Source organism: Zalophus californianus, chromosome 12 (assembly GCF_009762305.2).
Source record: "Zalophus californianus isolate mZalCal1 chromosome 12, mZalCal1.pri.v2, whole genome shotgun sequence".
NCBI lineage: Eukaryota > Metazoa > Chordata > Mammalia > Carnivora > Otariidae > Zalophus > Zalophus californianus.
The window spans coordinates 106,830,495-106,854,720 of NC_045606.1; the positions used below are offsets into that span (position 1 = coordinate 106,830,495).

The window sequence follows — 24,226 nt, forward strand, 5'->3', positions numbered from 1 at the left end:
CCCCCTGGGGCTCAGAAGCGCTTAGCCAGTCCCTCTGCAGACCAGGGATCCCTTTACTGGGAGACCACTCTGAGGCTCTCAAGAAGTGGCCATCCATTAAAATGATGTAATTCCCTTTCTTTGGTGCCTTGCTACCCTATCTGGAACAGTGCAGACAAAAAGTTGAATTTAAAGAATGACTTCTGTGTTTCAGAGTATGCTCCTATATGGTCCAGTTTGACTCGGTGGGTAGCGAAGTTGATAATGTTCCTGTTTAGTGGGTCGGTAAATCATGCCAGGTTTTGATGATTTGCTGGGGTCACATGTGAGGTCATGGGCAAGGCCAGAGGTTTAGCTGTACTGACCAAGTTTCCCACCCAAAGGAGGGAACACTTGGTCTGAAGGAAACATATGTTCCTGTTCTTTACTTACTGAAAAAGTTCATTGTGTTTACGAACAAAGCCTCATTTGGTTATGCGTTTCCTGACTCACCTTAGTGAAAACAGCCTGCAGGCTTCTTTGTTCAGCCAAGCCCCTTCCCTGCCCCACTCGGGATTGTGCGAGGCATGAGCCTCTACCAGGGAGTCCTCAGCTTCCCGGGAGAGGGACAGGGCGTGTCAGGGTGACCAGGCATGGGTGGTGAAGCTGTCTGAGAAGATGGGTATCGAACGTGGACGCTCTTTTAGTTTTGTTTGTACCAACCCTTCCCTTCCCCGGGGTGGGGGGGGGATCATGGTGGCAGTTTCTCCTGTGACCTCCTGGCCACCTCTCTTCCTGCCACACAAATGTGACATTATTTCACCCTCTACCCGACAAGGATGGTGACACTCACTTGCACTCTCTTCTGGGCCTTTGTGACAGGTGAGAGCCCCATGACTCCTCCCGCTGAGACCCCGCGCTCCCTCCTGCTTGTGAGCTGCAGGGATGGGGTCCTTCCGTTTAGCTAAGTCCTTCCTGCCCTTCTGTCCCAGAGAGGCTACTTTTCACATGGAAAAATGCCACAACATTTTGTAAGACTAACAGAAACATTTCACCACGGCAGCAAATTTGCAAAGCCGTCTGCATAAAACCAATACTCATTCTAAAGTCTTCCTCTTTTCTCCCCCTGCCTTGTGCCTGAAATATCCTGGGGATAGTTTTTTTGGTTTTATTTGGAGTGATTTTATAGTTGTAAATTGCTGGTCCAGAATTTCCAGTATTCACTTCTGCTGAGTGAAGAACTGCCTTTTTGATTTAATTATAGATGGCTTCCATTTTAGAAAGTTAAGGAGAACCTTCACCCCAAATTCCTGCCGTGCAGGAACTGGCAAGAGGGCCAGCTAGGCACGCAGAGGATCGGACTCCAGCTCTCCAGGGCCAGGGGCTGTGGACAGACAACCGACGGGCTCTGGTCAAAGCCTCACCATGGCCTCAGGCGTGATAGGGCTCTGCCCAAACCACAAATCCTGTTAACATTTCCCTCCTGCATTTCTCTCTCTTGAAGAGAAGACTCGCAACAGGGTTTCCACCACTCCCCTGATGCCTGAAGGGCAGCTGGCTGTGCCTCAGAAGCCACAGCCCCGGGAGGCCCCTGACAGGTGGGTGGAGGGTGAGGAAGACAGGCGTCCACACTCAGACACTCATCAGGAGGTATTTGTTGGTATGTGGTCAGACACACAATTTGGATCCAGTTATTTACGAGGACTAGATGTGAGTGTTGTCTTGTGACTCTGAGGAGGGGTTTTTTAATAGGGAGAGAGTCTTGAGTTTGCTAGTTACTGTTGTTGTGGATTGAAAGTGTTCCCCAAAGTCCTTTGATCTCTGGTTAGCCTGGCACTTGAAGTCACTGACAGACCTTCCTGTGGGAGGACTTTCTTCCTCTGTATCTGAGCCTCAGAAGGAGGTGGACTTCCAAGTGGACATCCTCTGCACCTGCCGGCACCCAGCCCCGCAGCGGAGAGCCCCTGAGGGAGGTGGAAGAGAGTGCATCACGGTTTGGCAGCAGGAGGACTCAGGAAGACACTGATGCGTCAGGAACTGAGAAGAGTGGTGGTGACGCTCAGATGATTATCTGCATGTGAGGCCAGGTCTTCCTGGGGCCGGGGGTGGGGTGGGGAGTAGACGGGGCGGGAGCAACAGCAGGGGTGTCCCTCCAAGGGCCCAGGGGCCCAGCCGGCCGGGGCCTGGGACTCCAGTGTGTGCGGCTGTGTTGCCCGGTTGTGGCCTCAAGTCTGTGGCCTCTCAGTGTTCTTGGGCCAGGTTAAGGGGATGGGAATGCTCTGTAAGGGAGCCGCTCGGTGACTTCTGCCCCCAGCGGAAGCACTGAGGACATTTCCAGCTGGCAGGGCTGGGTCCCCGGAGAGCGCTTTAGGACGACACAGGCACCAGGCTCAGAAGGGCCGTAGGGTGGGGAAGGTGGCGTGTGACAGGTACTGTGCCCTTCTGGGCTGGATACTGAAAAATGAGGCATCTAAACAGTGAAAGCATCAGGAACAGGCTGTTGGACACATGCCTGTCACACATAGAGGGTGGACTATCACTGGTGCTCGGAGGTGGATGAGGGACGAGATGCCACATTGTTCAGTACACTTGCCCAGCCTCACCTGTTCTGAGATCTGAAGCAAACATTGAACCCTCTTGGGCTAGGGATGTGTGTTCTTCAAGAAGGTGTAGCCTTGTTTCAATAGTGAAGGTAGTACATTTGAGTTTCTTATGGACACATGAAGTTGAATTTTATTATGTATTTACTTAATGTTTTTTTGGAGTTGAGGTAGGTGCTTACTTACCAGTTCTTCCCCGATTCTTCATACTTCCCCAAGCCCCGGAAATGATTAAGGCAACATGATTTGTCACGTGCAGAAGCGACCTGTTGACAAGCGTCCCCTGAAGGCAGCACCAGGCTGACCCCATTCTACCCTTGGGCTATCCAGGTTTGGGTAAAAGGGAAGGAGGGGTTTCAGGAGGACAAGCCACATGTCTAGGTGTCTAAAGGTGTAGGATCAGGATGGGGGTGGACAGGGTGGGACGGGCGGAAAGGCCAACCTGGCAGCTCTAGTAAGAAGAGGGTTACTGTGGACTAGATAGAGTGGACCCTTCAAAGTTAGGGGGGGCATCTCGATAAAGCCTATAAAAGCAGGATGCCCTAAGTGTCCTACCCAGGCCAGGCCAGGCCGGGTAGCTGGCCTGCTACGTGGCCATGGAGAGGGGAGCCCCCCTCCCTGGGCTTGTCTCCCCAAGTGCAAACAAACAGGCTGGTTAGGATCCAAGCTTCCCTCCAGATCCGAAGTGCTGACCTTGAAGGGCTGACAGTAAGTCTACCACTGCAAAAGGTGAGAAGCTGTCTTCCTCCCAAATCTTCCTTTTTACTTTTCTCGTCTCAGGAGCTAGGCTTCTCGGAGCTCCAGTCCCAGGAGTTCATCATATTTACTGTGTGAAATCTGTCAGACTCTGGCCTGAGAATGCTCACTGTCAGGCATCTGCCCTCCATCAGGAGAGCTGGGGTTACTTCCCTGGAGAAAATAAAACCACAGAAGGAGGTATCTATATGCTGGAAATAGGAAGGCAAACATTGAAGTCTTTGATATAAAATAGACTGAAATAAACCAACTAAAAACGATCCTATGGAAAGCAAAGATAAACCTCAGAATAGATATATTCCTCAAAGGTTTTGAGAGTATACTGATAAATAAGAACACCATGCCACAGACAGAAAATAATCAGGGAATTAAGAAAGGCTCCTGGAAATCAGAAACATGACTTACAAAATGAAAAAATTCAGTAGAAGTGTCGGGAGATAAAGTAAGGAAACAGCCCAGAAAGTACAACAAAATGACAAGACACTTAAAAGAACAATATCTAATTAGTAGGGATTATGGAAAAATAATGGAGAAAATGAAGGAGAAAAATATCAAAGAAATGTAAGAAAAATGTCCCAGAGTTAAAGGACACAAGTCTCCAGATTAACTGGGCTCTCTGTGTGAATGAAAAAAGCTCCAAGACCAAAAACCAAAGCAAAAACAAAACAAAACCAAACAAAACCTCAAACCTACGCAGAGATTTAACATCATTAAGTTTCCGAGCTCCAAGAGTCAAGAGAAGACCCTAACAAGTCCCAGGAAGTGGAAGGCGGACGAAAGTATCCAAGGAGGCGAGAACTGGGTTGGTAGCAGACTTCTCAGCCTCTTAGCAGCACAGAAGTCGCGGGGACCAGGCTTTGCTAGTTCTAGAAGGAATGGTTTCAACCTGGAACAAAGGTAAATCACTGATGAGATAAAATAGTAGTAGTTTTACATATTTATAACCTCAGGTAATGTTTTTTCTGATGTACTCTTTTTCAGAAAGCCACTTGAGGATATAAGCAAAGAAAACAAGGTAGAAAATCCAGGGGAAAGAAGACATGAAATATCCGGCTTGGAGACAGGCCTGATGGCACACCTGGGTCCGAGGGGCAGGCAGGGGCGCCCTGGGGAGGAGATCGGGGGAGGAGAAAAAGCTCCCCGGACTTGCTCACAGGGAGATGGCCAATCCGAGCAGTATGTCGGACTGCTCAACATAGTGGAGCTTGCAGAGAGAACTATGAATACAGAAGCGTGGACAGAGTGAGAGAAAGAAAGGCAATGTCGAAGCCCCCAGCCGCGGACACTAACCCTGATGCTACTCAGCTCTGTGACAACTCTGATCATGTTCATTAAAGTCACGATTTAACGTCAGTAGGAGGTGTACCAAAGCCCAATCTTCTCACCCAAACAGAAAGCCAGTATCCACTATTGGTCAATCAAGAAGTCCCATTCGAAGACCATCATCCAGAAACATGGTAGCTCCTAGGATCCCGGGTGAGGCTTGCCAGTGTCCGCTCCAGGGACCAGAAGAGAAGGGTCTTTCGTTGTGCGTGGTTCACAGCACTATTTGATATTTTTGATCATGTGTGTTTCGTATTGGTCGCCATAACTTGGATGTTATGATCCATTGTTACTTTGTCTTCGGTTCGGCAAGCCTGGCAGCAGTGTCCGCTCACAGTCCTTGGCACCTAACTGAAGCCCGCGGTTCCCAGGCTCTGTGGCTGGCCTTTTCCCAAACTTGTGGCCCCACAGTGGGGAAATCTCAGCTGGCTCTGTGAGCCTGTGGCCTGGGTGCCGTGAACAGGCACCCCTGAGCCCCTGCGTGTCCCGGGAGGACTGTCATAGGGCTCCCACCGCAAAGCAGAGCCCTTCGACCCCAGCACCTGCTTTTCCTGTGAAGCTGCACTTGAACCCCACACCGACTCAGGCCGCAGCACTCTTGCTGTCTGCTACATCCATTGTCTTGCTCACAGGGAGATGGCCAAGCACGCCGCCTCGTTCAGCTCCCAGCTGTGTCACTTGCTGACTGGACACTCTTGGGCGAGTTGCCTGCCCTCTCTGAGCTTTGGTTTCTTTGCTGTAAAATGGGGTAATAACAGCACCTACAGCACAGGCCACGGGATGGTGAGTGTCTTTCCTGGTGCATAGATGCCCTCAGTGAGTGTTATTGTTGATGTTGTGGTTTTTGTGGGACCCTGTGAATGGTAGACGGTGTGCACGGGGCTCCCATCCCCGAGGAGCCTGCAGGCCCTGGGGTCTCACACTGTACAGGAGCAGGGAGGGAACAATCCAGATAGAGGCCGTCTGTGCGCAAGGCTCTGTTGGAGTACTGAGTGACAGAGAGGGCCGTGGGCGGGGGAGCTGTGGATGCACAGGCTTTGTCTGTGGAAGCCCTGTGTCCACCGGGAGGAGGGCAGCGAGGGCGTGCCCCTGGTTCTATTTACAAACAGAGCTTGCTGCTTCCCCGGCCTTGCTTGTGCTCTGGGTCTCTGCTTCCACTCTAAGGTCTTCTAGGGGCCGTTTTGAGATCCTAGCAGCAGCTTACCCTCTTCTTCCCACAACAAACTTTCATCTTGTTTTGGGGTGGAAAATTGTTTCATGCCATTCTATATTTTTCTTCACACTCTGATTCATGGCACAAGCTCAAAGCTTTGGATCATCTACGCTCTTCACTTTGTGCAGCTCAAGAAAGCTGTTGTTTCTTAGGAAGCTCTTGTAATAGAAGTCTTGGGTTTCAAGACCAAAAGTCGAGAGAAGATTTGAAAAACTGATTGAGAAACCTAGTTGGCTTTGGTTCTCAGCTTTATGCGAGCTCCCCACCCTCCAACCCTTGGCTAGCAAATCCCATGACTCATTTGGTTGCTGTGGGAAAACAAGAAATTTTCAAGGAAAAATAAGTTCTCTTGGTCATTTTGTCATCCCCCCCATAGTGCACCTTTGCACTTTGGTAAAGAACGTTTGCTTTCTCCTAGGTACGTCCTCATCCAAGAATATGAGAACATGTCTCTGTTCTGAATCTCCCCAGTCCTGGAATATTCCACCAGACACCCAGGTTATGGCTCTTGGAGGTAAGCCTTGTTTCTGGGTGAAGTTCAAGCTCTCCTCCAGTGGTCAGCGGCCTATGGCCTAGCCTGCAGAAGGCAGGAGCATTTTAGAAGGCAGTGTTCTCATACTGAGTGCATGAGAAACACTTGGGTAGATTCCTAACGATGCAGACTCCCATCTGTGTCCCTCCATTGTGATATAGTCAGTCTAGGCTAGGTCGCAGGAACCCACAGTGTTCTCAGATCCTGCAGGTGAGTCTTATCTTTGACAGACACTAACGTATCTGGGGGTGACTGGCCAACCCCAACAGAGCTCGTCTCTTATGGAGTTTGCAGACAGCAGGGTCCCAGAAGCTGAGACGTAGAGCTAGATACAGATGAAGCCAACAGTGGGGATGAGGTGGGACAGCCTGTCAGGCTGCAGAGCGGACGCATGAAGAGCAGGAAGGGAAGCAGAGCTGATGAGGTCACAGTGTGGGAGTTCTAGAGCTACCTGTTGGTCGCCGCAGCTTCTGTGGGGCTCCTGAGACCTCCTCAATGGCGCATGGCCCATGAGCCATGTTTGAGCTGTCACACCTGGCCGGTGGCTGTCGAGGTTGCTTCTGCCCTTAATCTCCTTGTCCTTTCAATAAACCTCTTAATTAGACCCTGAGCAGTTGTTTATTCCTTGCCACTAAGGTAGCTCCTAACTCAGAAGTGGACTGAATCTTCTCCATCAGATCCAGTGTATCGGTTATGAATGCTTTGGCTCCAAGTAACAGAATATAACAACTAGAACCCTTCCAGTTTACTCACCCAGGGAGGTGTATTTATTCACATGGAAAGAAGTCCAGGGGAAGGTGACTGCAGGCCCTGGCTCTGTGATTCGATGATACAGGGGCCGAATCCCCTTAAGGTTTTCATGACTTCCCCCATAGGATCACAAGTGACTGCCCCAGTGCCCACGTCTTTGGCAGGAAGAGGGGGTGAGCCTGGTTCAGCATCTCCCATTAGCAGATGTGAAGTCAAGGAAGTTATTCTCAGTGGTGTGGGTGGGCCCCCTCTAATCAGTAGAAAGACCTTAAAGCAAACACTGAGGCTTCCCTAAGGATCTTCCTCAGGACGATAGCACGGATATCTTGCTTTAGTATCCGGTCTGCTGGCCCAGCCTGTGCATTTTGGACTTGTTGGTCCCCATAATTGCATAAGCTGATTCCTTGAAAGACTCCCTCTGCCAACATAGATGGTGAACACAGCAGGTGAGTAAACGGGTAGGGTTCTACCTACTGGTTGATTTCTGTTCTGCAGCTATGATCAGAGGGTTCACACATTTCTGACCGTTTTGCCAGGATTTAAATGGCCCAAAGCCAGACCTCCCGTGGTGATCCTTCTGGAAATCCCAAGACTCAGCTTCAGGCTAAGCCGCCTGCAAGCCTCCAGCCCCACCCTCATTTGCTCAAGTGGCCAAGGGTCAAGCAAAATGACACACACCAAGTGCTGTAGAAACAGCTACTGTTCCTCGGAAGCAAGACAGGCCCCCCTTTCTGATAAAGTGCCCTCTTTGAACCCAGAGAAGCCAGATCTGTGGGAGAAAGAGCTGAGCTTTTGACGTCAATGTTATGAAATGAGCTGTTCCAGAAAGTGTTCTGTAATGCCTGTGTTGAGTGATCTCATAACAATCGACGCAGGCCAAAACCCACTTTAGCAAATTATCTTATAATTACTTAATTCTGTGTGATCAAAAAATGATTTATAATCCTTAGAAGAGGGCACACTAATCCCAAAACCAACACCACAAAATCCTAGGAAAAGTACTCAAATAATACTTGAACAGAATAGAAATCATCTACTTCTAGGGCCGAGCTTTCCTGAGATAAGAAGCAGACGGTTTTGAATGGAGAGGCGATAGATTGGGGTGGGTTGGGCAGACCCCGTCCCCCAGCTCGGGAGCAACAGAGTAACTTAACCCCTTTCCTTTGGACTTTGTATGGTTCCCAGAAGGTCCGCTCACATCGGCATTGAGACGTCCTCTTGGGGAAAGTCTGCGTCTCCCAGGGGAGAGGTGAACAGGGAGGGAGAAGCTCGCAGCTGATTCTAATGGACCAGTGTGCAAGGCACCCTTCCAACTGAGGTGCCCAACCCTGGATGCACACTGAAATCCCTGGGGAACTTCTACGAATTCTGAACCTCAGCCCAACCGTCCGGACCAGTGGAGCATGCTAACTGCCACAGGCCACTGCCTCTTGTCTCTCTGTTGGCCCTACTCAGTAGGTGGGAGGGGAACTGTGCTCTGCTGTGAGTCCTCAGGCTGGCGGACAAGCCTCTCTGTGTCTCGATCTCCGTGGGGAGTAAGGGGTTAACTCAGTGGTCCCTTAGGACCCTCCGTGGTAGAATCAATGTAAATTCCTTTCTACTCCTGGAAGTTGGTTTTCTTGCTATTACATCCCTGATGATGTTGTTGTGGATGTATCAAAATTTATAGTGATAAGTTGATAAATGGTTTTTGGCCTGAGAACATAATAATTAAAAATGAAAAGTAAATTAGGGAAAGATTTACTTTTAGATAATAGAATCTGAGCAGTGTTTCTCAACCTGTCCTCTGAAATTTTCATTAAAATTCTGCTTAGAAAGTCATGTCTCTATCAGTAGGTGGAGTTTAACCCTGATTGGGCTAACCAGTCTGGAGTCTTGGCCGTCATGCCATTTCGTCCTTGTGTAGGATCATATGGCTCTCTTGTTCTGGAAACTGTCTTGGGTTTTATTTGCCACAGAAATCTTCCTAACTCTCCTGCCAAATACAGTGTCTGCCAGCCTGTCAAATTTTGAAGGCTCAGTAAAATGAGCCAGGGCAGAGCCTGTCAGGCATTGCTGGGGCTCAATGTTTGAAGGGGCCGGAAGTTACCATTTATTCACAGACTCCACTGGAGCATGGATTCTTACCCTTGTTTCCACGAATGGGCTTTAGAGGCTCCATGGTCTCTTAAGCTGTGCCCTCAGGCCCCCACCTACGTGTCCATTTTTCTGGGGATATGCCATGTATAAGTTATGCCTTCCTTGTCTTCATCAGGGATTTCTGTTTCTTACAATGGCAGGTACTGCTGGAAATGTCCTTGCCCATGACCTCAGAAAGGGGACCTGGATCAGAAGAATGCTGACCCTTTCTGAGTTGGGGCAAGGGTGAGTGGGAACATGGGGCAAAGGGAGGTACAAATGCGTAAGGAAAACACAAGGAAACTTCAGAAGAATCATCTCTCTTCTTCCTCAGGACTTACACATTTTCTTTTTTCTCCAAACTTAGGGAAAAATCTTTTCCACCCAAATCTTCAAATGTTTCTTTTGCTTCAAATATTTAAATGTGTAACTAGTTCAACAAATATTAATGGAGTGTCTACTGTGTGTCAGGAACTCTTATAAATGCCAGAGTAAAGAACAAAGTCCCTGCTTTCATGGAACTCCTGTTTGGGTGGGTTTACCAACAAAACACAATTATTTTATGAGTAAACCAAGTAATGAATAAGAGTCATTTTTTTTTTAAATGAAGATGACAGACTTTCTCCCTCTGTCTTCTTTCTTTGTTTGCTTTCTTTCTTCATTCCCTTTTTCCTCCTTTTAGAAATTGGTTTTAAACCTATAAACTGAACTCTGGGAGAGAACCCTCCTTTAAATCTATGAAGAAAGCTTGAAAAAGCATTGTTTAGCTCTATTTCTTCACCAAAGCTGAGGCGTTTTTGAGTCTTCTTGAAGTTTCATGACTTTAGTGGCTGGGCTCCAGTCCTGGGAGGGGATCACGCTGTCCTGGGAAAGGAACAGGCAGGGGAGAAGGCCCTGGGGACTGGGCGGTGTTGGTGGTGCCCCAGCCACTCAGGAGCCACATTTCCTTCTGGAATGATCTGGAGGGAACCGCATCCTCAAGATCTGCTCCTCATTTGGTTGTGAGGGGTCTTTGAGGAGAACACAAACCAAAGCAGACAAACCCGGCGGTAGAGAGGCCCCAGCAGGGCTACGTTTCCCTGAGAACAGCTTAAGTCTTGATTTACAGACCGGTGGAGACCGCCACCTTTCCCCGGGAGGCCAGAATGGGCGCCCTGTCCCCAGCACTGACGGTGCCCTCAAGGTCAGGTCTCGGCTCATGGTACCACTGTGGAGTCTGGAGGGGTTCAGAGCGGTGGCGCCCCGGGCCTGCGTGGGGACCGAACACGCCCGTCCGTCCGCTCTCACCGTCTTCACGCGCCGGGGGTGGGGGGGGTGGGGTGGTAAGCGGTGACCTGTCGCGAAGCAGAGCCGCTCTTGTACACAGCTGCTCACAGCAGAGCCGCCAGCCTCCAGCACGTTCTCGCTCTTCTCCCGTGCTGTTCTCCGCTTTCTGGGAAGAGGCACACAAGCCCAAACCATCCTCTCTCATGCTCCAAAGGCATGTCGGAGAAGCTAGAATTTAAATTTTTTTCAACCAAGATTAATAATCATTAGATGCTTGGGGTGCTGGGTGGCTCAGTCGGTTAAGCCTCCAGCTGCTGATTTCGGCTCAGGTCGTGATCTCGGGGCGCTGGGATTGAGCCCTGCGTCAGGCTCTGTGCTCAGAGTGGAGTTGGCTTGGGATTCTCTCTCCCTCTCCCTCTGCCCCTCCCTGCCTCCCTCTCTTAAAAAAAAAAAAATCGTTAGATGCTTAAATAGAGAAATAAAGCACCAATTAATTAAGTCTCTGCTCAAAACTGTTTTCCCAGCCTTTCCCAACAATGAGAAACTGGCCACACTCCCATAGTGTCAGTCAAGTAGGTCAGGCCTGCATAAAACCAACCCAAGCTTGGTACTGCTGCTGTCGCTCCCCGAGCTGCTGTCCTCAGCCCTCCTAACCACCAGGCTCAGATTAGCTCTACAAGGAATGCGAGGGAGCCCCAGGGAAAAATGGAGAGGCCCATAGGCCCGATGGACAGAAGGGGACTGTGCTCAGACGTCCCCTCTGTGAAGCCTTTTGCGTGCCGGAGCTGGGGAGGACCGGGGAGTCGAGCTCACTGAAACCCCCCAGTCTGTGCCCCCAGGAAAAAGGCCCTCAGGCACCCCCAGTGGGAAACTTCCTCAGAGGCTCAGGGGCCAGCCCTGCTTCAGCCAGCGGTGTCCATGCTCCCTGGTGCTCAGGACGGCCCAACTCCAGGGGCCCCTTCACATCCAGGAGCTGGGTGGGCCCGTGACTGAGAGGTGTCATCCAGTCAGGCGCGCAAAAACAGTGACAAATGTCTCTTTCCTCAAAGGACCAACCCCTTCCAAGTCATAAGGCCCTAGCAAATACCCTTGTGCTTTCTGTGCACCCCTGTCTCTCACATCCCGAATTCCCAGAGCCTCTGTACCCTGCCTGCTGCTCGTAACCCTGACCCTGCTGTTTGTGCTCCCCGTTCTCCCCGTAGGACCCCTACTCGGTATTTGCTTCATTTCTCCTCTGCCGGACATTGTCTTCCTCTACTGCCCACTGAAGCGTTGGATTGGCCTGGGTTCCCTCTGGGCTGGGCTTGTGGGGAGGGTGGGAGGGGCCGCAGCGGCCCACACAGCGACCTTTACCTGCTCACCAATGGGTTCTCTGCAGTCAAGCGGCTGGGCCGTTAGAAAGTTGCTTCTAAGCGAGGAATGAGCAGGTGAGCTGATCCATCACTTTAGATACGCCCCTGCTCCACCCACCATCCCCCTGCTCCACCCACCATCCCCCTGCTCCACCCACCATCCCCCTGCTCCACCCACCATCCCCCCTGCTCCACCCACCATCCCCCCTGCTCCACCCACCATCCCCCTGCTCCATCCACCATCCCCCTGCTCCACCCACCATCCCCCCTGCTCCACCCACCATCCCCCTGCTCCACTCACCATCCTCCCTGCTCCACTCACCATCCCCCCTGATCCACCCACCATCCCCCCTGATCCACCCACCATCCCCCTGCTCCACCCACCATCCCCCTGCTCCACCCACCATCCCCCCTGCTCCACCCACCATCCCCCCTGCTCCACCCACCATCCCCCCTGCTCCACCCAGCATCCCCCTGCTCCATCCACCATCCCCCTGCTCCACCCACCATCCCCCCTGCTCCACTCACCATCCTCCCTGCTCCACTCACCATCCCCCCCTGCTCCACCCACCATCCTCCTGCTCCACCCACCATCCTCCCTGCTCCACTCACCATCCCCCTGGTCATCCTCCCTGTATTACTTCTCATTGTATTTGCCTGTGTACTTTGCCAATATATAAATATGGAGACGTTTTAGTGTCATTTATTTTAGGTGTAACTTTTAAAAGTAGGACATGGTTGGAGTTTGGTGGTAGGTACAATCTGAGATTTATCTTCCAACAGTGAAATCACCCTGAATTATATCCGACTTAAACATTGTTCCATCATTTTAATCAAGGCTTGCACACTGCTTTCTTCTTTTGGTGTATGAGTTGTATTTTCTTTCTTTAATTTCTGTCTTAGAAACAATATTTACTATATTCAGTGTTAACTAGTGAATACTTTTAGTTTTTAAAGGCATGATTTAGCCTATATTTCCCTAAATAGTAGTCGATAGTGAAATGCATCTCCGTTGAATATGTGATTTTAGAATGTTCTTTCTCATCTTCATGCATGTGTTCTCCATCTTTATACCTACTGCTCAGCATTTATAGTAATATCTACTCTTTAAATTATTATTGCTATTTTATAGAATTTTATGTGATACAATTCAATATTGAGGATTTTCTTACATTTGCATTTAACTTTAAAAGCACAGTGTGGTTATTTAGATCATCTCTATTTCACCTTATTTATCACTGACAGTTTTTTTTAACACCGTCACTTTCTCATTCTTGAAATTTTCCGTTTTCTTCCTTTGTCCAACAGTTGGTATACGTCTTCATATATACAACTGATGAATCAGTGAACACTATATCACAAACTAATGATGTATTATATGTTGGCTAATTGAAAATAATAAAAAAAAAAAGAAAAAAAGAGTTCCTGGGTGACATCTGAGTTTATATTTTCTGAATATTCATCTTGTCCAGTTCACATATGAAAAGTCTTTGGCTAGGTATAAATCTGACATATAGTTTTGCAAAGAAATACTTCAGGTTCCAAAAAAAAAAAAAAAAAAAAGAAAGAAAGAAATACCTCAGGCCGGGTAGGTGGTGCTGTCTTCTAGAGGAGCTAAGATTTGTAGCAACATTACTCCATTGCAAATGGCAAGAACATCACTTCTGGGCAGTGTGTACATGATAAGGAATTGCCTGTAAGCCAGACTTTTAGAAGTTTTATTTCCATTGTGTTCATTGTATTTTTTCCTTGTCATCACAGTATCGCTGCTGGGGGACCTCCATCTGCCTGCTGGACACATTCTCATGCCCCTGATTTGTAGAGCGAGTGTGGACTGCACCTGCTACAGTCTGCTCTGATTTGCCTCTTACCAGCCATCTCCCCTGACTGGAATGCAGGTGCTTTATTCTGTCCACGTCTGAGCTCCCAGTGCCCTAGGAACCTGCCTGGTAAGTAGAAGGCACTTTACACATGTTGGCTGAAAGCAAAGAAGTATGAATTTCTGAACATGATTGCCTCCAAGAGTAGCCACCTTAATATCTTGTGTATTTCTTTTTAGTATTTTTAATGTGTTTTTATATGAATGAAGGATTCTATATACAATTTAAGTGCTTTTTTTTTTCTCCACTTAACTTCCTAAGCGTTATTTTTTATCATTAAAAGTTTGCAAACATCCTTGGTCACATGATACCCCAGGAAATGGGCACCCTGGGATCTAGCCATTCCTCCCAGTTCCAGCCTGTTCTCCCAGTTCTTGCCATGTGTGCATCTTTGTACATAAATATTTGTTTAAAACCAGGTTTATTTGCTTAGGATAAGAAGTGAAACTATTTGGTTGAAGTTCACAAACATTTTTGAAGTTATTGCTGTATTTACTGAAATGCTTTCTTGAAATTTTGGACCAGTTTGGTCCTATCAGTAACATTCTAGGTGGGATATTATTTATTTGTCTTTACAAATTTTTGTATTGGGAAATAAAAATGCATCACTTTATTTTCTTGTGACATTGAACAATTTTCACATATTTATTAGGTATTTTCATTTATACTTTGTGGCTTGGCTTTTTAAGTAATCTGCCCACTTATTCATGGAGTATTGGCAGCTTGCTTATTGACTGAACCTTAGGAATATTTACTCCTTTTCATAGTTCTTGCAAATATTTTTCTATATTATTATTTGTCTTTTAATTTAGTGTATTGGTTTTTTTGATATGCACAACTTTAAAATGTGGTGTAAGTAAGAACTTTTGTGTGGTAAAGTGCAGCAATTTTCTTTGAGATTAGGAAGAACTTTCTCAACCAATGATAGAGAAATTCACCTACATATTCTTTTAGTATTTTTTGGTTTTGATTTTTAGCATATTAACTCCTTCATCCATCTGGGATTCATATTTATCTACAATGTGAAACACTAGCACATGTTTATTTTTTCTTTTTTGGTTTTAAAAGTGAACTTTGATTTTGTTTTCCTGAAAAGGAACCTCAAGAAGACCCTGGTGATGCAAAGCATCGTCAGCACCTGGCCGGTGAGGAGCCACGTGAAGGCCCATGGCCTCCACAGCACCCTTTCCCTTCACACATGTGTGGCTCTGACTTGCACTCCCTGGGGGGCTGGTGGGGCCTGGAGTTGCAATTTATGGTAACATGCAGGAGCAGAGCTGAGTGCCCAGGTGAGGAGGACATGTGCAGGGACCCGGAAGCATATGCCGCCCAGCACAAGGGCACCTGAGGCTCTGTGGTCCAGGAGGCGTTTCTGACTCCAGAACAGCAAGCACCGTTCTCAGCAATGGGGTAGCTGGATTGCTGGAGGGAAACCTTATGGTCAGACAGCGTGGCTGGGAAATATGTGCTTTATTTGACATTGGCGCCGACCCAGATCCGTCTGCCATTTGAGAACAGAATGATCTTAACGGAAAGATCCCATCAAAACAAACCTAGAAACTTTTTCTCTGAGGACAAACTCTGAAATTTCTGGATTATTTTTCATTCCATACTGGTTGCTATACCAACAAGTATCTTGTGTTAAGGCAGATAGAAGGAGCCAAAGAGACCTGTTTGAAAAAATGAGTTACTTTTAGATTGTTTTCTTCCTTCATAGAATTAAATATTTTCAAATGTGTTTCCAAGAAAATAAGCCCAAGGCTTATGTAGTCTTGGCCTAATCAAGCGTGAGCTGCCCACCAATAGCCAGACTGGTTAAAGACCTCTGGTGCCTTTCCCTGATGTAACCATCCTTATGGGACATTTTAATGAAAATCTTGAATCCCTCAGAGCCCCATTATTCCTCTTTATGGGCATATGTGAACATTAATAAATCTGCGGTCACCATTCCTGAGCAACGCATGCCAGAGGTCACCATGACCTTTCTCTGCAGCTTGTTTGCTTGGTTGCCTTGAGGAAGGATGGGTAATTGCAAAGATCCCCCTGGTGCTTTGTGCAGGGGCCCTGATGGCCTCTCCTGCAGTCTGATCTCCCTAAGAGGACGTCTGTCCTTTCATCAGGCAAAGCTGCCCAGCCCGTAAGGTTACAGGTGCTGAGGGCACGTCCCACAGCCCCGGGGGCACCTGGGCGACTTGCCTTCCTGCACAGGTGCCTTCTCCATTCACCACCATGTGCAGAACAAGCAGGATCTATGTGTACCATGACTTGAAACATTTGTGAAGAACTGGTTCAAAATTTACTGAGATCTATATTCCCTGGAAAGATCTAATGGGGATAGTGTTTAGGAAGCCTATCACTAAGTAAAGGTTTTCTACCTCTGAGCAGAGGAAAGTGTCCATGCACATTGCACTTCTTTGGGAATAAAGAGCTGTCTGGGCAGTAAATGCCTCTCAGATTACACAGGGTGGTTACTTGTTCCTGCTTCTTACTTACAGGTGACTCTTTCCCATAATTCTGATCTTGTTCAAGATCCCTCAGCCTGTATGTGGCTGACTCAGTGTACTTTTCGAAAGATGGATTGGCACGTGGCACCCATGTTCCTCGAGGTACCCTTGCCCAGCATGGGCCTCCCATGTCAGAACCTTCATTCAGTAGTCTAAATCACAACTTACTTAACCATCCTTAAATGATCTAATATTTTATTTTCAATTCTCTGACATTGATATTATAAATAACATTGTAATGACCATTTTTGCACATGAATTATTGTGCACAACTCTGTATATTTAATTAGGGAAAACCCCTATAGATAAACTTACTAACTGGAATGAACATTTTAAAGTCATATCAGGTTTAATGTTTATAAAGGAAATAAATACAGGATAATAATATGCTGTATGGTATAATAGTTATATTGCCTTATGGTAATACTATGATATATAATAAAACCACCAAATATAAAGTTTATAATATCATACTACATAGTATAACTCTAACCTCACATCATCACTGAATAATGCCATTCTTATAGGCAATTAAGGTATCCAGTTTTTTATTTTACTTATGGGGATGTATAACATTTTCCTTATTCTTTTTGTTTTTACAAATTTTTGTTCTTTGATTATCTTTGTTTTTTCTGTTAGTCAATTTCTCAGTGTTGGTATTTTTCTTTTGCGTATAAGCTCCTCATGGGGAGATTGACCTTCCTTCAATTAAGAAATGAGGAACTGTTAACCCTCAGTTAGCTTTTACTAAGTATCAGGCCTGATTCTAGGGCTTTCCACAGTTAACAAGCCCATCTTCTCAGAAGTCTTGAGCTGGTCACAGATCCAGCATTTGGGAAGGGGTTTGGGGCTCACACCTGGGCACTCTGGACCCAGGCTGTGCCACTCATAGGGCACACGTGTAGGGTCTCGTCGTCCCTTGTGGGAACTGCTGGAACATCTGGCAATCGTGTCTGCTGGAAAGTGCTCACTAAACCCCTCTCTGATCAGCTGCCCCTGGAGGGGGCTGGGTGTTGGGGAGGGCCGAGAGTCAGGGAGGCTCTAGGAACTCCTCTGACAGCAGGGGGAGTGAATAGGCTCTGGGAACCTGTTAGATTCCCATTCATTTGAAGGACAAGCTGTGCTTGGAGCCCACCTGAGGAAACCCCAGAACTGTTTCCTTTCTGCCTCTGGGTGACTGCTGTTTTCTGGAGGGCGCATCCTGCAGGGTTCATTTAGCTGAAACAGACTCTGCCTGAGGGCCTTTCTGGAAGGGTATGGAAAGACGGAGGGTGCTGCAGGATAGGTTTGGCCAACCCCACAAGAGGATGCCCCTCCGCTTTGTCTTTGGGTGGAGCACCAACAGCTCCTGATGCTGAGGCCATGAATCAGAATAGGGGCTGGGGTGGCAAGCACCAACTGGACCCTGCCAGGACCCAGAACCTCGCCCCGTCCAAAGTGGAAGCAGAGGGGACTGGGGCTTGGATGAACTCTCAGGAACTTTATTCAGATGAACAAAGAGTCAAAAGCTTCATTTCTCTGGTTCATTTTATAAATCAAACATTCTTTCAATTTGCTCTTACATATATTTTTGGGTTTCTTTTTTATTATTTATTTATTTATTTATTTATATTTTTTAAAAGATCGTATTTATTTATTTGACAGAGAGAACACAAGTGGGGGGAGCAGCAGGCAGAGGGAGAGGGAGAAGCAGGCTCCCCACAGAGCAGGGAGCCTGATGCGGGGCTCGATCCCAGGACCCTGAGATCATGACCTGAGCCAAAGGCAGACGCTTAACCGACTGAGCCACCTGGGTTTCTTTCTTTCTTTCTTTTTTTAATTTAAATTCAATTAATTAACATTTAGTGTATTATTAGTTTCAGAGGTAGAATTCAGTGATTCATCAGTTGCATATAACACCCAGGGCTCATTACATCATGTGCCCACCTTAATGTCCACCACCGAGTTACCCCATGCCCCTACCCCCCTCCCCTCCAGCACCCTCAGTTTGTTTCTTGTGATTAAGAGTCTCTTATGGTTTGTCTCCCTCTCTGATTTTGTCTTGTTTTATTTTTCCCAGGTTTGTTTCTTTTAGTCACCAGAATCATGCTGTATGTATTGTTCTTTGATGTGCTTGTTGGAGATGTTCTCAGCCTAGCACACTCCTTTTATCCTTTATATATTCCACAGAATTAGTGTCATTATTTGGGTTGCTTCATTCTGCTGTTATAATTATGCCCACTTTTATGCACAAACTTGAGCACAGGGGAAGAGTGTCAGTTTGTGTCTTTGCCGATCTGTGGTGAAGGCATTTTGACTTGGCATTGAGCAGGTGGCAGGCAGTGCATGCTGACTCAGGCAGGAGGGAGACTGGACTGTGGATTTCCAACTCACAGGCTGATGGCATCATGTGTGATGGGGACGTGGCTGGTTTTGTTCCTGGTCATGAATTTCTTTAACTTTTGTTTTTCTGGGAAATTCTATCTCTCCTTCTATTCTGAATGAAAGCCTTGCTGGATAGAGTATTCTTGGCTGTAGATTTTTTCCTTTTAGCACTTTGAATTTATCATGCCGCTCCCTTCTGGCCTGTAGAGTTTCTGCTGAAAAATCCACTGATAACCTTGTGGGGTTTCCCTTGTATGTAACTGCTTTCCTTTCTCTTGCTGCTTTTAAAATTCTCTTTTTATCATTACTTTTGGCCATCTTATTTACTTTGTGTCTTGGTGCAGATGTCTTTGGGTTGGTTTTGTTGGGGGCTCTCTGTGCATCCTGGATCTGGATTTCTTTCCTTCCCCAGATTCAGGAAGTTTTCAGCTATTATTTTTTCAAATAAATCTTCTGCCCCCTTTTCTCACCCTTCTTCTGGGACCCTAACATGTGACTGTTATGCTTGACAGTATCACTGAGTTCCCTGAGTCAATTCTCATTTTGCGTATTTTTTTTCCCTCTCATCTGCTCAGCTTGATTACTTTCCATGACTCTCCTCCAGGCGGCTGATCCATTCTTCTACTTCCTCATGCTTGCTATTTATTCCAGGTGGTCTATTTTTATTTTCATTTAGTGAGTTCATTATCTCTAATTGGTTCTTTTTTAGGTCTCCTATCTCTTGGTGGAGGGTCTTGTGGAGGTCCTGCACTCCTTTCTCAATTCTAGTGAGTGTCTTTAGGAGCATTACTTTATTTATTTATTTATTTATTTATTTATTTATTTATTTATTATAAAGATTTTATTTATTTACTGAGAGAGAGAGAGAATGGTAGAGAGAGAGCATGAGAGGGAAGAAGGTCAGAGGGAGAGGCAGACTCCCTGCTGAGCAGGGAGCCCAATGCAGGACTCGATCCCGGCACTCCAGGATCATGACCTGAGCTGAAAGCAGTCGCTTAACCAACTGAGCCACCCAGGCACCCTGAGCATTACTTTAAATTCTCTATTAGACATATTACTTATCTCTGTTTTGCTTAGGTCTCCTGCTCTGATTTTGTTCTGGTTCTTTCATTTGGGACATATTCCTCTGTCTCCTCATTCTATCTCTTGCTGTGTCTGTTTCTCTCTGTTAGGAAAGTCAGCTATGTCTCCTGCACTTGAAAGTAGTGGCTTTATGAAGAAGAGGTCCTGTAGTGCCCCATAGTGCAATGTTTCCTTTTCACCAGAAAATGTTGCCTCAGGGAGTGTCTCCTATGTGTGTTGCTCCAGGGGTGCCCTACTGTTGTGGTGGAGCTGTGTTTGCCTTCAGTCCAGCCTGTGATGGCTCTCTGCCTTTTGTGGGCAGAGTCTGGTGCCCGTGGTTTTAGTGGGCCAGTCTGGGGCTGCCTTGGGCTTAAGTTGAGTAAGACCAGGTGTTTGCCAGAGATGAAGTAGCACCAGACTGCAGGCACTTTCCCTGTGTTGTCTCTTGAGAAGCTTTTGTTGGTGGGTGGGGCCTGCAGTCAGACCAGCTACCTGCCCCCAACCCACTGCTAGAGTCACAGTCAGACTGGTGTGTGGTTATCTTTGCCTCTCCCTGGAGCAGGACTCACTTTGGAGTGGTGCTGACCCTTGTCTGGGCCACACACACACTGCCAGGCTTGTGGCATTGCTTTGATGAGATCTTGCCAAGAGCATATCGGAGGGGGGGACCCGCTTCGGATCTGGAGAGTCTGTTCTGCCAGTCTTCGGGTGACTTTCTGGGTTATTCATGCTGATGTGGGTGTTCTCTAGGTGCAGCACGAGGTAAACCCAGGGTCCTCCTACTCCGCCATCTTCCCAGCAGCCTCTGCTCCCTCTTACATATATATATATTTTAAAAGATTTTATTTTATTTATTTGAAAGAGAGAGAGAGAGTGAGAGAGGGAACACAAGCAGGGGGAGCGGGAGAGGGAGAAGCAGGCTTCCTGCAGGGCAAGGAGCCCGATGCGGGGCTCGATCCAGGACCCTGGGATCATGACCTGAGCCGAAGGCAGACGCTTAACTGACTGAGCCACCCGGGCGCCCCTCTTATGTATATGTTTTAAAAAAGTTTCTTAAGAGATGCCTCCCTGTGTGCTCCAGAGCCTAAGGGCATTATTCCCTCTCTCCGTCCCTCTTGCTTGGCGCGTAGCCCTCCCCGTGAGCTGTCTGATGCAGGTCACCTCTGTGCCAGCAAAGCATGCGGGGCTTCCTTCTGAGCTTTCCCCAGGGCTCAGCAGCTTCCTGGAGTGAGGGGGTCCCTTCCGCAGCCGCCCCCAGGGAGCGCTCCCTCGGGTCTGCCAGCCACCCTTCCCAGACAGGAGCAGGAGCCTGCCCCACTGCTCACAGAGGGCTCCTGTCATCCCTGCTGACCCAGACCTAGATCACCCTCCTGCGGGCGGGAGCTCAGAAATGATGTGCAATGACGTGTCCTCAGCTACCTCTGGCAGACCGGTCCACTCACATGGCTTCCCAGGGAGTTTTGTCCATGTGGGAAAAGGGGGTGGTGGAGGGGCTGTGGGCCCCAGTAATGGGTGTGTGAAGGCCCTTGAAATAAGAAGGAGGGCGGTGAGGAGGCCACAGTCTTGCAGGGAAGATGGCTGAGGCCCAGATTATTCAAGAAGTTTACCCCAAGCCACCACAAATGCTGGTGTTTCTCCAGAGCAGCCCTGACATTTTGGGAGCAGGAATATCATTTGGATCTCACTCTGCTCAAAGGTCTCCAGCAGAGACTGTGAAGAAGCTGAAGCCTATCCCCCTTCCTAATTTCCTCTGCTGGGTGTTCACGTCTAGAGAACTGTCTTGTAGGGAGGGAATTCATCCTGGCCCGGGCCCAGAAACAGGAGAGGACTGCATGGGGACCCCAGGAAGACCTTAGTGTGACTGGCCACTGCGAGGCTGGCTGGGTGGCCGCGGGAGGACAGTGTTTTTATTTACTGCTTTACTGGCATCCATCCCAAAACAAATTCAAGGCAGCTTGCAATAGCAAGCCCACAGTGGGTGACCGCGAGCAGGGCCACTGTGATGCCGGCTCTGGGGGCACATTTGCCTTGAGGCCCGAGCAAAGGGCGTCTGTGGGCTGTGCTGACCCAGGGTGGAACCTGTCCCTCTGCTGCAGGGACGTCATCTGGGTGAGATGCCGACCAGGGAGGCCAGGGAGCCAAGGTGCAGGGGGTACCACGAAGATGTGGCGTGGCTTTCCGTGCCATCCCCAATAATCTGCTTTGGCCCAGCTGGGTAAATGTGCTGCGACGTGGATGTGGGACATGTGTTCCCTTCTTGTGGAATCAACTGGGAATTCCCGATCACAGTGTCCTCGAGGCACCCCTGGACCCAACCTCATGCTTTTCCTCAACAGCACCCAGCTCAGCCCAGGGGGGCGCAGTGCTGCACCCCATCCTCACGGTGTTGCTCTTAGACAGTTTGGGCCCAGCCTCCCTTGTGTTTGGGGCATAACTGTCCTGCTCAAATGCTCCTCCTTCCTGTGGGCCTTGACCCCCCTGTTGCTGCCTCTGTCTCGACTTTGCTGTTCCTGACATGGGCCTGGCAATCTGACCTTAACCTTATTTACTAAACCTGGAGGGTGAGTCTCACCGACAGACCCCTCCCCTCACAGCCCCGCATACCCCTAATGCCCCAAACAGGATTCTGGGGTTTGACTTCCATAAAAACACATTTTGACATTGCTTATGGAAGCCTATTGTGTATCTAGCTTGACAGCAGAGTGTGGGTCAGGGAGGGTGGGCACATCAGGGTCCCAGGTTCGAGCTATGGTCTGTTGACCTGGAGAGCACGTGGAGCCCAGAACTGCTTGCTGGGTTTGACTCAGATTCATTCTGGATGGTCTTTCTGTTCCGGCCTGGATCTAGTCGAGTAGATTTTTACGCATAGATTTCTTTCTTCTTGGTTCCATAGATCGGTGAAAAGCATCAGTTTGGTTTGGGGTTGTACAAACTCATGTGATCTCCAGTGTCTCTCCATGTCTCTTATGTTGTAAGTGGGTTTGAGATGCAGTTGAGCCAACATAGCAGAGCAGAGGGAGAGGTACCCCCCTCCGAGGCCCTTGGGCACCTTTCTTTCTCAGAAAAACTTCCACAGGACAGGAAAACTGAAGGCTGCTAGTTCTGTAAGCCAGACTAATATTTTAAAAAGCAATGTATTCAAATGGAATATTATGCAACCATCAAAAGGAATGAGAGCTTGCCATTTGCAACGACGTGGATGGAACTGGAGGGTGTTATGCTGAGTGAAATAAGTCAATCAGAGAAAGACATGTATCACATGACCTCATGGATATGAAGAATTCTTACTCTCAGGAAAGAAACTGAGTGTTACTGGAGTGGTGGGGGGTGGGAGGGATGGGGTGGCTGGGTGATAGACATTGGGGAGGGTATGTGCTATGGTGAGCGCTGTGAATTGTGCAAGACTGTTGAATCACAGATCTGTACTTCTGAAACAAATCATACATTATATGTTAAAAAAAAAAAGAAGAAGATAGCAGGAGGAGAAGAATGAAGGGGAGTAAGTCGGAGGGGGAGACGAACCATGAGAGACGATGGACTCTGAGAAACAAACTGAGGGCTCTAGAGGGGAGGGGGGTGGGGGCATGGGTTAGCCTGGTGATGGGTATTAAGGAGGGCACATTCTGCGTGGAGCACTGGGTGTTATGCACAAACAATGAATCATGGAACACTACATCAAGAACTAATGATGTGATGTATGGCAATTAACATAACAATAAAAAAATTTAAAGAAAGAAAAAAAGCAATGTATTCATTTTATTCTGAAAGTGTCAGAGTCAACGGCGTGAACGTGGCGGCCTCTGGCCCACAGTGTGCATCACTGCCATATGCGCGTCCGGGGACGCCTCTGTGATCCCGATGTCACCTCTTAGCAAACTGTGCCACCGCGGGTGTGGCTCCCCTTCTCTTGGCCTCCCTAGCTGCTGTCCTCCTCCGTCCTGCACAGACCAAGCTCACAGATGCTCCACGACACTTCTTTCCCCAGCCATCAATGAACCTCCTGAAACACTACCTTGGCCACGTCATTCCCCAGCTCGAAAACCTTGGAAAGCTCCCAGTCTTCCAAAGAAAGCCCACTTCACCTGCTAGGAGCATTTGGAGTCTGCCCATCTGACTTCTCCCGTTGCCTCCTCGGCAGAGCTGAGTGCAGCCCTTCAACAAGCTGCATTAACTACATCCGTCCTATTTTTAAGCCATTCCCTTTTATAAATTCCACATATCCCCTGTAACCTCATTTAAGGCCTGTCTTTTCCTCCAAACCCTCCTTTCCCTTGCTGAACTCTTGTCTTCTGCAGAGCCATGAGCAGTCACATGGTCAGATGTACAGACAGACAATGGACGTGTGGGTTAAGAGACACAATGCAGACCAATGCGTACCGATCCATGATCCATGGTTTCATTCCCAGAGAAGTGTGACAGGTGATCAAAAGCACGATCTGTGCATCCAAAGGAATTTTGAGTAGTTCATGCGTTTTCTTACACCACAGAGGCCCCTCATGGGTTGTGGTAGCTCCCGGTCTCCTTTCTCCCTTGGTTCTTGCTCTCAGC

At 48.1% G+C, this 24,226-nt stretch overlaps 1 long non-coding RNA gene across 2 annotated transcripts; it reads left to right on the forward strand.

Annotated features, from left to right (window-relative positions):
• Positions 1 to 1,577: 1,577 nt before the first annotated feature.
• Positions 1,578 to 13,841, forward strand: LOC113910981. 2 transcript variants are annotated; one of them, XR_003516342.2, is made up of 4 exons: positions 1,578 to 2,035; positions 4,296 to 5,420; positions 6,269 to 6,364; positions 13,630 to 13,841. It is a non-coding gene; the product is annotated as an uncharacterized LOC113910981 (long non-coding RNA). The 2 variants fall into 2 exon arrangements; XR_003516341.2 differs by lacking the exon at positions 1,578 to 2,035 and adding an exon at positions 3,760 to 4,211.
• The last annotated feature ends 10,385 nt before the right edge of the window (positions 13,842 to 24,226 follow it).